This window comes from Cupressus sempervirens, chromosome 9, assembly GCF_028749045.1.
Source record: "Cupressus sempervirens isolate cs-2001-9-10 chromosome 9, ASM2874904v1, whole genome shotgun sequence".
Classification (NCBI taxonomy): domain Eukaryota; kingdom Viridiplantae; phylum Streptophyta; class Pinopsida; order Cupressales; family Cupressaceae; genus Cupressus; species Cupressus sempervirens.
Window position 1 is genome coordinate 405,166,197 of NC_143126.1, and position 14,762 is coordinate 405,180,958.

General features: G+C 32.2%; 1 pseudogene; it reads left to right on the plus strand.

The window, feature by feature from the left end:
- Nucleotides 1–3,953: 3,953 nt before the first annotated feature.
- On the plus strand, nt 3,954–6,291 carry LOC149538975 (26S proteasome non-ATPase regulatory subunit 1 homolog A-like; annotated as a pseudogene).
- Nucleotides 6,292–14,762: the final 8,471 nt, after the last annotated feature.

Sequence of the window (14,762 nt, forward strand, 5' to 3'; positions counted from 1 at the left end):
TGTTTTACTTAACACACATAACATTGCAGTTGATGTTGATGTCATGTATGTAATTGTAAGTTCCCTAGTAGTCATGTATGCAAAATGTGGATGCATACAAAAGGTACATGAGCTATTTGACAAAATGACTCAATGGGATGTGATTTCATGGAATGCACTATTAATGAGATATGCAATGCATGGATTTTGTAAGGATGATCTTAAACTTTTTGACCTGATGAAACACTCTGGAACATATCCTGATCATGTAAGCTTAGTTTATGTTTTATTTGCATGCAGCCATGGAGGGTTAGTGGACAAGGGATATAAATAATTCAGTAGCATGAATAAACTTTATGACATGACACCTACTATGGATCATTATGTATGCATGGTTCACCTTCTTAGCCGTGCTAGCTATCTTGAGGAAGCTCTAAACTTTATCATCAAAATGCCAACTAAACCTTCTATGGTTGTGTAGATATGTTTGTTTGGTGCTTGTATATTGCATAAAAAATATAGGGCTCGGGGCATTTGCATCAACTCTCCTTCTTGACCTTGATCTTGAAAATGGTGTGCCTTATGTTCTTTTGTCAAACATCTATTCTGATGTGGGTAGGTGGGGTGATGCTTAGAAAGTAAGGACGTTGATGAAAGAGAGATCAACTAAAAAGATACCTGGATGTAGTTGGATTGAATTCAATAAAATGATGCATGTTTTTTGCATAGGAGATAAATCTCATCCACAAATACAAAAGATCTATGCAACACTACAAAATTTATCTTGGGAGATGAAGGCAATAGGGTATTTTCCATATTCAAGACAAGTACCGAATGATGTGGAGGAGGAAAAAGAAGCATTCCTTTGCTACCATAGTGAGAAGATAGTAATTGCATTCGGGTTGTTAAACACTTCCCCTGAAACAACCATTAGAATTGTCAAGAACCCTTGAGTATGTGCTAATTCTCACACCGCAACCAAGTTTATCTCTAAAGTTATGGCAAGAGAAATTGTTGTGAGAGATGCAAACTAGTTCCATCATTTCAATCAAGACCAATGTTCTTGTGGAGATTATTGGTGATGTTATGTGTAGTAAGTTGTACATATATTCTTTCACCATAACAAATTGCAATAATTTAGATGTGCAAGGACAAGGAGGAATTAGATTTTGTCTTCTTATATGGAAGGATAAGAAGGAATCAGGTTTTATCTTCAATTTCTAATAACAATTTTTTTGAAGTTCTTGGAAACTGAAATATGTTGTTGATTTCATAAATTCAGATGCATATAGATACTAATGGGTTTCTTTTAGTAAAGTTCTATTTTACTCCATGGACTCATCGCGAGACTCAACATTTTTTTTGGAAGGCTATTCATCCTTGGAAGGAAAAGGAAGTGAAGGGAGATACTTAAAGGAAATGGGAAGGTGCTTGGCTAGCAGGAAATGTGAGAGCTGGCTTACAACCAGTTCCTTGCTTGGAGATAATGAAGAGAGCATCTATTGGTAGGTTTTTTCCTCTCCCTTTTTGTCGCTCTTTAGTTGAATTGAGTGTATCTTTTTTTAATTGTAGGTCTTCCATTGGGGAAATAAAATCCATTTTCCTCATTTTCTATGCAAATTGATATATGTAGATTAGCTTTATTCTTCATTCAAGGTTCGAGATGTCTCATGTTGCTTTATAGAAATTGGAAATTGGGAGAGCTAACATGTTTACAAAGTCACACTATTTTTTTGATTTAATTTTATTTCTCCATTTTCTTTTTGTCTTGAAAATAAATTATGAAAATTTATATTAGCAAAATTAAAAATATAATTTTCATTATGCTTTAAATGATGCATGTGTACGGTATTCACAATTCTTGTAGTTTGAGGTTTATAATTTCTTAGATGAAAATGCATTTATGTACAAATTTGAAGCAAAACCATAGTGGCACTAGAATTCCACATTTATGGGATTATAAAATAATGCATGATGATGTCTATAAAAAATAATATAACTAAAATTGGTAGGTAGAGCTAGGAGGAAATGGTTCTCACTTAACCTATTAGCTATGTATATCAAAGGTAATTATATGATTTTACATTAGAATCATTTGAGTAAGAATGGAAAGTATTTGTGGTCACTATAGGCATGAAATATGAGAAACTTAGGAAGGTAAGAACCACAAGAACTTATGAGGAACAATGCAATTGAAGACCTTGCTAGCATAGATTGGGACTACTCAATTGTTTGATGAAATGTTAAAAATGGATACAAATATCTATTTTGTGGAAGATGCCATTGGAGTGCATGCATATTGTTGGAAAGAATGGCCAAAAAAATGTGGTCTCATAGATGGATTTTGATGTTGATTAAGCCCAATGAAATTGATTATGACTGGAGTTAATGAAGACAAGGTTCAAGTATTCACACAAAAGTAGTAGCTAAGATGGGTGCAGTGATTGTGTTGTGTGTGCACAAACTTATGAAGCTATTTTTTTCCCTTTTAAAAGCTTACATAGATTTTAGATAAAGCTAGGAAAAACCATTGAGATTAGAAAAAAAAAGAATATTGTGCAAGAAATCAAACATATATTAAAACACATTTTGGAATAATCTTATCTGCTCTTTCTATCCTGAATAGTGATTTACTTTTTAAGGACAAAATGAATGATAGAGTCCTACCAAAAGATCAAAAACCTACTCCCACCTATCTAATCTTAACTCATCTACAACTAAACACATGTTTGACATGTGATTTCTTTTTGAAATACAAATCCTAAATATTTGGTTATTTGACTACAATTTAACACAATTTTTCTACATTAACACTCTAACTTAGCCAAATATTCTTCAACTAAACAAAAAGAAAACCATTATCCAAAATCAGCAGCCACCAACTATAGAGGCACTTAAATATTACATTTCTTATGCCTAGGAAGGACTTGGGAGCTCACTTGAGGCACAAAAATTTCTTAGGATGCTATTGATGCATGTTTTGTGACACTCTTAGCAAATGCAAAATAAAACACCAAGCATTCAATCTTCTCTAGAACAAGGAAACCTTGGAGATGCTAAATAATTTATCATTTATATTGGATATAACTCCATGAATAATGTCATCTTGTTGGTAACCCACAAAGGGACTTATACTATTTCAATTGGATCTATCAACTTTGTTTCAAATAATGAATGATTTTGCAATGTAGGATCTTCAACTAATCCTAACAAGGGTTTAGAAATAAAATGCAAAATAAATAAGTCTAATGTAGCAAATTTTTTTTAGAGCAGGTGAGTTGAATCTTTGAGGGGAAGGAGTTATAAGCCCTACAAATCCAGAAGGAGGCCTAATTGGTGCTCTTCTAGTAGCCCTATTTGTGAAGAAACTATGCAATCAGGTATGAACCCATCCTTACCATCAGTTTAGACATGCTAGAAGTGTTCCAAATAACATTGTAGAGATCATAGAAACCTTGGTTGGACTAGGGAATGTTGTTGAATGAAGTGAAAAAAAGCTAGACATTAGTCAGATAACATGTTCTTTATGATGGACATTTTTTGTTTGTTTAAAAGATTAGAGATATTAGATGAATTAGAATTACAGTTACTGTATGTTCATAGATAGTCAAGTCATTTTAATGGTTACACTTGAGGACATTAAAGGAAGATACATTTGGAAAATAATTTATTATTCTTTATGGCAGCAATAGAGGGAGCTAACTCAATTCTTATGAGATGTGGTGACCCTTTCACAAATAAAGGAGAAATCTTTCCAAACATCCAAGGATTGCTTATCAATCATCACTCTTGATTATGTGAATCCACAAAAGTAAATTATTGAATAAAGCAAATAGTCAACTAGTAAATTGTTCTTTAAACCAACATTCATTCAATCATCAGTAGCAAACCAACATTCGTTACAACATCAGTCATCTATTCAATAATCACTAAATCATCACTTACCAAATAGCTAAAATTATACAATCAAAGGAATGAATGGATGCTACAAGTTAGATCTCCTCATTCTAAAGAGAATAAAGCAATCTGTTGAAATGCAAAATAGTGTATGCCGTAGTGCCACTATATAGTCCAATGCACTCATGCACCCTAGAAAAACTGTAGACACATTTTTGAGAGAAAATCTAGTGATGTGTCTTTCCATTCCTTGTTAATTTGGCTAACTCATAGGATTTTTTTAAATGCATGCAACTAAAGTTTTAACTTTTGTTGCCAAGAATCACTTAGTAGGGCAACGAATTGGGCAAAGTTTAGTGCTACTGCTAGTTTGGGGGTTGTTCACCAAGGTCACCTTTAATAAGGTTGATATTTGATGGCTCCACGTCTTCCTCAAAATGGTTCAACTAGTGGTGGAAGCCCATATTCTGAGGGTGGGGTTCTATATGCTTTAGGGCTTATTTATGCCAACCACAATGAAGGAATCAAATAGTTTCTTCACAAGAGCCTGTGTAGTACTATTGTTGAAGTGATTCTTCTCAAGTTTTAACTAGTTCCAAAAAACGTCTAACTTTCTAAGTGATTTAAACAAGTGCTCAACTTAAGACATAATACTTTCAAGTTAATTATACTAGATATGTGGTGCTTTTTAATAGTAATTCAACATGGTGCATGTTTGGGGCTAGGATTAGCTACTTTGGGAACTATTGATGAAGAGATTTACAATGATATCAGGAATGTTCTTTATTCAAATAGTGCAGTTGCTGGAGAGGCTACAGGTATTAGTATGGGATTGCTTATGGTTGGTACTTCAAGTGAAAAGGCAAGTGAAATGCTTGCATAAGCACATGATACTCAACATGAGAAGATTATAAGGTACCATTAGTTCTTAATCTTTATTAAATTAGCATTAGTTGCAAACACAACATTAGAGGAGTTATTCAAAATTTTACATTTTAGATTCTAGGAGTATATTTCTAATTTTTGAACATGAACAGAGACTTGGCCCTTGGAAAGGCACTAACTATCTATGGAAGGGAAGAAGAAGCTGATACTCTTATAGAGAAAATGACCAAGGATTAGGATCCAATTTTGCATTCTAGTGGAATGTATGTTTTGGCTCTGGCATAGAGGCACAACAAATAACAAAGCCATTCATTGTTTGCTACACTTTTTTGTCTCAGATGTCAGTGATGGTGTGAGAAGAACTGTGGTGATGGCACTTGGATTTTTTCTATACTCTGAGCCTAATCAGGTTTGTATCTTTGGTATCATTGTACACCTATATGTTTTTACTATAACTTAAATTTGGCCAAAGCTAGCTCACCAAAAGTCAATACTTTAAAATTTTTCTAAGATTATCATGATTCTTTACAACAACATAAATTTTAAAAGAAATTTTTATAGACTCCAAGAATAGTATCTCTATTGTCTGAATCATACAATCCGCATGTTAGATATGGAGTGACTCTGGCTGTAGGTATCTCTTGTGCAGGCACAACTTTAAGTGAGGCTATTTCTCTATTGGAGCTGTTAACATCAGATGTTGTAGACTTTTTTCATCAAGATGCTCTTATAACCATGGCTATGGTTCTTATGCAATCAAATGAGGTATATGAACCTCGTGTTGGTAGCTTTAGGTGTGATGTCATAAATTTAATTTTTTGAAGTTATTTGATGTTTTAGAATTGGAAAAATGTGAACACCAAATGAAGATTTTCCATCTCAAGAATATTTTTAAAAATGTAGGATTTCAACTTGTTTTCTATTGGGATCTTTTGTTGCAATAAGGGTCTCTTCCAGCTATACATTCTTTTTTGCATTATGATTCCAAGATTCCTTTTAATTAACTTGGTTATTTTTTATTTATAAAATATTGGGTGCTAACTTGAGAAGATAATTTTTGACACGCATGAAGATACCATGAGAAAGATGGGTGCAATTTTGGCAACAGATATTTTAGATACAAGTGGTCAAAATGTGACCATTAAGTTTCTTTCTAGGACAAAACATGATAGAATTGTTGTTGTTGTTGGTATGGTAGTATTTAGCCAATTTTGGTATTGGTATCCCCTCATATATTTCTTGAGTCTCTCTTTTGCTCCTACTGCTTTCATTGGGCTCAACTATGACATGAAGGTCCCAAAGTTTGAATTTTTATCAAAAGCTGAGCCCTCACTATTTGAATATCCTCATCCCACAACACCTACAATAAAAAATTTAGCTATAAAATTTCTTACTACTATTCTGTCTACATCAGCAAAGGCTAAAGCCAGAGTAAAGAAAGATGTTGATCAAAAAATTGTTATGGATGAGGGTAATGCACCTGGGAATGTGAAGGGTCCAAAGTCCTATGGTAAATCTTCACAATATTGAGGCTGAGATAAAAGAGGTCTTAGTTGCTATTGGTGTGCATGTCCCAAGTCTAACAGGTATGTTAGTCCTTATTTGCAAATGAGTTAGCCCGCTATTTGAAATTTCAATGAACTATGTATTTTTAGAGAAAATTCTTATAAATCTCTAAACAATGTCTTGATTATTTTATTTTATTTTTGGTCTTGGTCATTTAAGTAGGTGGAAATGCACCAGAAACCCTTCCATTACCTTTAGCTACATTGGTGAGCCTTACAATAAAATTCAAGCTAGATAAATTGTTAGAGTTTCTTTATGTTGTCATTGGGCCAACACTAGAAAGTATTGTAGTAGGGAGTCCATGGCCTAGTACACCAATTTTTGCTGCATTGGCTATAACCTCCCATGTTATAGTCATCTTTTGTTGGCATGTATCCATCTTGTAAGTCTCCATTTTTGCCATTAACACAATGACTACAAATCAATACTCGTAAAGATGAGGATTTAGCCCTAAATTCTTTTGGCTTACAAAACACCAAAACTTGTAAAATCCATATGAAAAATAATTATATGAACTTTACACAACACCCACAAATCAATACTTTTGGCTAAAGAAAAATACTGAGCTTGTAAAATTCTTATGAAAAATTATATATTGTATTTTTTGTGATTGATTATGTTCTTAATTTTCATCAAAACTTTTAGATCATAGTGTTTATTCCAGAATCATCAGAATAAAAGAACTAAAGAAGGAAAAATGATACTAATTATGGAAATTATTCAAGAATGATACTAGTCATATGAAGTTGTGGTTTACCTTCAATCTGTGGATTCCTTTTTAAGCTTCAAGCTTCAATAATTTTCTAAATTGTTTAAAATCTATATTATATTTATGATCTTTGTTCCATAAATATGAGGAAACAATTTGCAATACTAATTACCCATCTAGGTGTCCCAAAACATTATAGAAAATCCTTGTAACATAGATTTGAAGAAATTTTCTTCAAAATCTTAACATGGTATTAGTGATTTTTGGTTTAAATTTTCATTATGCTTCAAAGAAGCTATGTTCCTTGATCTCCCCTGTAACAAGCTTTTGAGTTTTTGATCCAGGGTCCTTCTCTCTCAACTCTTTCCTATTCCTCTATATTATCTTGCAAGTTATTCTTGATTTCTATTAGCTTGTCCAATTGCTTCATAAATTCAACCAAATTATCCATAGTTTCTCCATCTAAATTCTCACTATTGGCTAGCGAAAGTTCCATAAAAGATGGCAAGATCATGGCTCTAATGCCAAATCCCCGATTAGGAATGTTCAAACAAATATTTCAAATTGGTTGTACCCCACAAATACCAATGATTGGATCTTATTTCAAATCACATGAATCCTATGTTCTAAAAAATTACAAGTTTAACAAAATTTGCAAAACTTAATGTAGGCACTTGTAGACTAACATAAGTTTGTAATAACTCTATAAATATCCTATAACAATAACAAATTACATTTATTGGCAATTCAGTTTACCAAAATTTCAAGAACAATAGCAACAAATATTATGATAAAAAACTATAAAGCTTCAATCATATAGTTTTGAGTTAGAATATAGAGTTTGATATTGAGTTCAATTTAATTATGGCTTGGATAAAATAGATTTTTTTTTTTTCCGTGAATGACTTATGGACATTAAAATCATTGTATTAATTTTATCATCCATTTTTTATCTGACCAACGCTATTATTTTAACAGATAATTCAAAATTCATTAGAATATTTCAAATATTGATTAACAGCTAAGGCAGGTTGTAGCCATGAGTGTAGCTGCTCAAGTGGCAATGAAATTATTATATTCTAGTTTTGGTTTTTATATAAGCCAACATTTTATATGCCAGTAGTTTTGGCTAGAGTTCTATATTATATTGCATTGACTCTTATGCTACTTTTTGTTGATCTTATTAATCACAACAATGAGAAACTATAATGAGTTCCATATATGTATGTATATCAAAGAGAGAATTCAAGACACTACAGTTTCATTGAGTTCGAGTCTCCTGAGGCAAGTGAATTTATCCTACTTAAGATAGACATAAGATTATGTTATTAATAGTATATTCTCATGTATGTTTGGCTTCTTTCCATGTGATGATGGTGTGTTTCTACATAGGTTGCTAAAATTGTAGCAGATTGCACGCACAAATATCTTTTGTTTGAGCACATTTTGAAAGTTTAGCTTGTTCCATCTGAGCAAATTAACCCTAGACTATAAGATATTTTAAAGAAATTTGACTGCCATCTAGAAACAATTTTTGCATTCATATGCATTATCAGTCATAGAGTATACTGTAGGAACACTACAAATACCTATTGTGGTTGGGCATTGATAACAAGGTTAAAGTTTTTTTTTGCATTAGTTTCTGTTGCCTGTAATGCACTTCCTTTGTGTATTCATTTGTTTTTTTTTGGCTTATAGTCTTTTAGTTGTTAAAAATATGTCTTTATTTTGTGGCATTGGTAATTTTTCTCACCACATTTTGTTTATTTAATTATTAGTTATCACAAATTGCCTGAGCATATATGATTGTTACTTTTTGGTTTTGTATGCCTTAGAGTTCACATTGGCATCAGTAACATCTTATATTAATTATGTGCACATCTATGGTCATATAGAAATTTTAAAAAATATCATTAATAAGGAAAGAATCCATGTTGAGTATCTTGCCTCATCTCCATGCGAAGAGTGCTTGGTAGTTTAATGTGTACTAAAATTATGGAGGTTGTGAAGAACACTCATGTTACATGGAGTCACATCTTTAACAATCTATCTGATCCAACTTGGAAAGTGAAGAATGAAAATTTACTAAGGATATTTATACAGAATTTCATAGAACAGTGAAAAAGAGATCTTTCTTATAACTATTGTTATTAGCAAATGCCAAGTAGAATGCATAGTTTTGGAAACATTTTATTTTAGATTTAAACATAGTTAAATGCTACAGGTCATCTTACAGAGCAAAGCAAATGGACATTCATAGTCAACACACACAATAGGGCATATGCTATATTTTAATGAAATTTTGTTGTCTCAAATATATATAAATGTTATGCCCTGTTCATTTTTAGTAACCTTCCTAAGTAGTTGTTCTAGTGCTGAAGTTCTTGTGGGATAAAATGCATAATTATCATATAGTGGTGTTCAGTTTAGGATACTTTTCTTCTTCAACTTGTGTACTGTACTATGTTGTACTTTGAAAACTGACTGTTATGAATATGAAATTCCTTAGTGACTTTGATTATATAATATATCATTATTCATAGTTGAAATTTTTTTTTGTCAACTTTGGCAATATCAAGAGTGCATAATGAGGCATGTTACACTTCAATAGTTCTTCTTTTGCTTACATTCTTGGATGCTTTCATTTCAAAGAATACATGTCCATGCTATATACTTATGTTCTTCTTTGTTCAATGCTATATCAAGCAATTGTTTCTTATCCAAGCCATTTAATTTGCAACCTTTTAAATCTCCACAAAGATAAAGTTGTAACAAGATAATATTTCTTCTCAAAGGTGTCTTCTGATTGTAAAGCATCCAATCAGAGGACGCCATTGAGAAGAAAAATTCTCTTACTCCAACTTTATCTTTTTAGATATTTAGAAGGTTGCAAATTAAATGGCTTGGATAAGAAACAATTTCTTGATACAACATACATTTTTTTTTGACCAAATATTGGTGGAAATTTTGACCAATTCTTGATAGTTTTCTACCAAGAATTGGTCAAAATCTCCCCAATTATAAAAAAGTTTTGACCAAACATTGGTGGAAATTTCAACCAATTCTTTATATTTTTCTACCAAGACTTGGTCAAAATTTTGACCAAACATTGGTGGAAATTTCAACCAATTCTTTATATTTTTCTACCAAGACTTGGTCAAAATTTTGACCAAACATTGGTGTAAATTTCAACCAATTCTTTATATTTTTCTACCAAGACTTGGTCAAAATTTCTTCCAATTATAAATTTTTTTGACCAAACATGGGGGGAAATTTTGACCAATTCTTGATAGTTTTCTACCAGGAATTGGTCGAAATTTCCACAAATTCTAAATTTTTTTGACCAAACATTGGTGGAAATTTCGACCAATAATGACAAATCAGAGCTAGCAAAAATTAAGTTTTTTTGATGAATGTATTGTTGAAAATTTTGACCAACATGTGAGTTGGTCAAAATTTTGATGAGAAAAATTACCATGAATTGCTTGGTCAAAATTTTGACCAACCTAGGTTGAAATTTTGTCCAAAAGTTTTCAAAAATTGAGTTCAAATTTATTAGTGTAATGATAGAATCTCCCATCCATAGAAGATCATCATGTACTCTGCCAAGGATTATTCTTGTCCAATAATTATTATCGAAATTTATGTAGAACATATTCTTAACTAGGTTAAGACATTCTAGATATCTATGTCTAAATTTAAATGATAAATCATTATTGCACATCTTCTCCAAATCCTTGTGAATATCTGAATCACCTATACTTTCAATCTTGTAGTGTGTATAACCTTTGATATCTTCCACATGAAGAACATTTTTTGAAACTCATGAAAATGCTCCAATGAGGTCATTGAGCAAAGAAACAAATGAGTTTTTCTTGAAATTATACCTAGGTCTATTGCTTACATTATAAACTTCTTGCCTTGTCATTCTTGAAGGATTATGCTTAACAATTCTAAAAAATACCTCAAATTTTCCATTCTAGGGTTTTTGGTGAGTTCATGTGCTTGTTGGGCTCTTTAATTCTCCAAATCTCACTTCAATCTCATGCACAAAATTTTCACAAGAAAATGATGTATGGAATTTAGTTCATGTCCTTTAAATCTTTCATGATCTATACTACAAAATAAATGCATATCTACAACTAGTTTAGTATACTATCTCTATCCAATAGAGAGTTTGATTATTTCATATATCTTCATCCTGATCATATCAGATAATGCACACTTTACTGTAGACTTTTCTCAATGTCTACTACCTATTGTTAACTGCACAACCCTTAATATTTCCTCTAACATCAATTTTCAACAACTGATACTCTGTTCCACTGAGAATACTCAATTCTAGTGAGAGGAGTCACATATAATAAGTTACTTCATTATCCTGTTAGGTACATTTTATATAGCTGTATGAGAGATTTCTAGTTCCTTTTCCTTCACAAATGATTCCTTCAATTCATTTGGTTGTTCTTTTATTTCATTTCTTCTATTGTTCCTTTTGTAATTCTGATTCTTGTTTAGATCTCTTTTTTGCATTCTACAAAACCTCGCTGCATGTCTAAAGTTGTTACACAACTCACATACAAGTACATCTCTTTTTTGTTCATTTAGTTTGTCATTAGGTGTTCTAAAATTCATTGTAATGTGTCCATGATTATTGCATCCGTAGCAAATAATCTATCTTCTTTCTCCACTTTCTTCTTTCTCTACTTTCATTACTGTGAGATCTTCTTCTGGTTCCTACATGGGTAGTATTTCTATGCATCCTACTATTTGCATTATCATTATCAAATTTAGGTTTCTTACAATCTATTGCATAATGACAATATCCATGACAATTATGACAATACAATTTTGGAATAGGTTTCAAAGACTTACCTTTGCAATTGACTTCAGTGTGTTCAGGTTCAACACACTAGGAAAAAGATTCCTCTCTTTTGGTATTCATATCTTGATTAGATTATTTGTCTTTCTCAGAATGAGAAACACTCACTTTGTCTTTAGATGTATCATTTATCTTGCTTAGGTCCTTGTTGACTTCAAGAGTAACAGGTTCTTTTTTTTCAACATATTTCTTGGTTGATTGACCAAGAAAGAATCCAAGTCCAGTTTTGTCATAACTGGGTCTTTGCACACATTTTTGTTCTTCAATTTTATCATTGCCGGTATATAATTTCTCAAGTTGCTACTTGGTTTGTATCAACTCACCTTTCACAATGGTGTTGAATTTTTCTAATTTTGCATGTTCTAACTTAACATATTATAGTTTTGATGTTACCTTGCTTAACTAGGATCTCAGATCTGCATTTTCAGCTTTTATTTTATAATCAATCTTACCTCCATTTTTCTTTAGACTCAACTTGAGTTCCACTATCTTAATTCATGTTCTAGGATCTCATTTTCTTTCTTTAGATCTTCAATATCATCATCACTAGTTTGATTAGTAGATCCTTTCTACTTTAGGTAATCTATCTTGTCCTTTAATTAACGAATGTAGGCTTTATGATCCTCGTATCTATCTTTGAGGTCATCTCTTTCATCAGTAAGAAGATCAATCTATTCAAGTGCTTCTTCAAGATTTTTCTTCAATTTTTCCATATCCATAGGGATCTTATTCAAGCTATTAAGCCATTTCTAAATAACCAAGCTCTGATACCAATTGTTAGAAATATATAATATTGAGAGGGGGGGTGAATCAATATTTTCAATATTTTTACCCACAATTGAATATTATTATTTACTTTATCATGTGCATAAGAAAATAAACCAATAGTAAAAAATAGTGTAAACAACCATACACAAAGAGAGATCATGACACCATATTTTGTTAACTAAGGAAATTCTGGCCAAGAGAAAACCTTGATGGGGATGGAACCCACTAGATGATCCACTATATAAAGAGTTTGATTAAGGATATTGACCTTGTTAGGAGTCTATAAAGCATGTATAGTGTCTTGAGTCCCTATTAGAAAAATAGGCCTTGTTAGAAGCCTCAACCCTACTAGGAGTTGCTAGATTACATACAAATGTGTGCAAGCAGAGCCCACTTCCCTAACATGCAACTATGCAATAAGTTCTTCAAGAAATAGGTATACATACAATATTGAGTAGTTTGCTATACTTTGCAAATCTTTTGATTGATGATTCTTCACACAAGAGTGATTGCATACATATCAAACTACATCATATATAAAAGTATCACTTTCACTTGTTACTTACATTTCACAAGATCATATCGACTTTGCCTTTACTGATCACTAAATCATCATTCACTTCCACATCCCTTTTTTGCACACACTTACTTCACAAATAAAGTTCTTTACTTATACAATTTTTTTTGATAAATTCTTCCTTAGTTGGCTCATATAACATTTTTAGAGTTGGCCCAACAATAATTCATAACTCAAAATAATTAAATCAATTTGTTAAAGTTATTCTGCTAATGTGCTCTATTCTGCACTATGTCATTACTGTATCACTATTTTCTTCATAACTTGAACTCAGTTAACTGTATGGACATGCACACTAGTATATGTCATCATTATGATGTCATGTATCTCTGGTCAACTATGTAAGAGAATATTCCAAGGGAATATTCTATTATCATCAAAACTGTCCTACTACTATAACACTGTCTGATACTTAAGACAATTTTCTTTTGCAACTAAATGAGGCTAATTTACAAAACAAATACGTTACCATAAATGACACTCATAACTTACCTTATCTGATTGCTTGGACATATTGCCAATAGTTCAAGATCTATGCAGGTGGTTACCTTAGTACCATGATGTGGAAATTTGATGCACTGATGATATGTAGATGGAATAGCCTTCATGGCATGAATCTATGGTCGATGAAGGAGGATGTTGTATGGGAGGTTAAGATCAACTTCATGACAAACTATTTCTTGAGTGGTTGGGCTTACTTTGAGAGGTAACAAGATGGTTCCTTTAGTAGTGCACTCCAAGTTGTCATATGCTTTGATGGTATTTACCTCATTAGGGATATTTGCCTCAGTGTATCCTACTTGTTTGATGAATTTTAAAGTACATAAGTTTAAAGATGATCCATTATCTATCATTATTCATTTGACATCAAAGTCAGAAACCATGACAACTATGCAAAGTGGAAGTATATGATCAAGTTAAATAGCTAGGATGTTAGAGGTCTTGAAGGATAGAGCACATGATGTAGAAAGGTGGCCAACCAAGTTGCAGAGTTCAGTGATATTTATGTCAGTGGGGATGTGTGACTCACGAAGAGTACTATTGAGGATCTCTTGATAAAGTGGGCTTGTTCTTAAGAGAAATAGAATGGAAATTTGTGCTACCATGTTTCCGAGGTGTTCCAAGATAATATACTATGGTCCTAATAGGGGTGGTCCTAATGAAGGTGTTCTTGATGGAGGTGGTCTTGGTGGTGTAGATACAGATGGGCCAATGATATTGAGTTGAGCTTGTCAAGTAGTAAGCACACATTGGGCATCTGGGAATTTGATTTTTATAACATTAATAGATGGCTAGACTTGTGATATGCATCTGATAAGGTTTCCATAGTCTAAGTATGATGAGGTATAGTTTTGAGACTTATTGTGGTTATTGCTTTATTTGTTTTGAGCATTGTTGGGTTTTTTGATAGGAGTGTTTGTAGGTGCTTTACCTATGTTTGTGTTATGGGGAGGAAAAGCATTTTGGTATGTCATTAAGCCTATATTGGGTAAGGCTTG